Source organism: Ipomoea triloba, chromosome 16, assembly GCF_003576645.1.
Source record: "Ipomoea triloba cultivar NCNSP0323 chromosome 16, ASM357664v1".
In the NCBI taxonomy this organism is placed as follows: Eukaryota; Viridiplantae; Streptophyta; class Magnoliopsida; order Solanales; family Convolvulaceae; genus Ipomoea; species Ipomoea triloba.
The window spans coordinates 17,511,361-17,511,869 of NC_044931.1; positions in this window are offsets into that span (position 1 = coordinate 17,511,361).

The following is a 509-nucleotide window of genomic DNA, read 5'->3' on the forward strand; positions in this document are numbered from 1 at the left end:
AAGATGAAGAAATTAGCCTTTCGGCTATGGTGACTGAAGTGAACCTCGTGGGCTCCAACCAACGTGAGTGGTTCATTGACACTGGTGCAACTAGGCATATTTGCTTCAACCGTGACTTGTTTTCTACCTTTGAGACCGTGGAAGGGGAGAAGGTATGGATGGGAAATTCTGCCCAGTCTATTGTGGAGGGCATGGGTAAAGTGATTTTGAAGATGACTTCTGGAAAGGAACTGACATTGAACAATGTACTGTATGTTCCGGAGCTGCGGAAGAATTTGATTTCTGGCTCACTGTTAAACAAACATGGATTCAAGATGGTTTTCGAGTCAGACAAGGTAGTTTTGTCTAAGCAAGGAATGTTTGTTGGGAAAGGTTATGTACTTGATGGGTTGTTTAAACTCAATGTAATGACCATGATGAATAAGAATAAAGCTAGTTGTGCTTACTTGCTTGAGTCTTCCAATTTATGGCATGGTAGACTAGGTCATGTTAACTTTAACTCTATACGT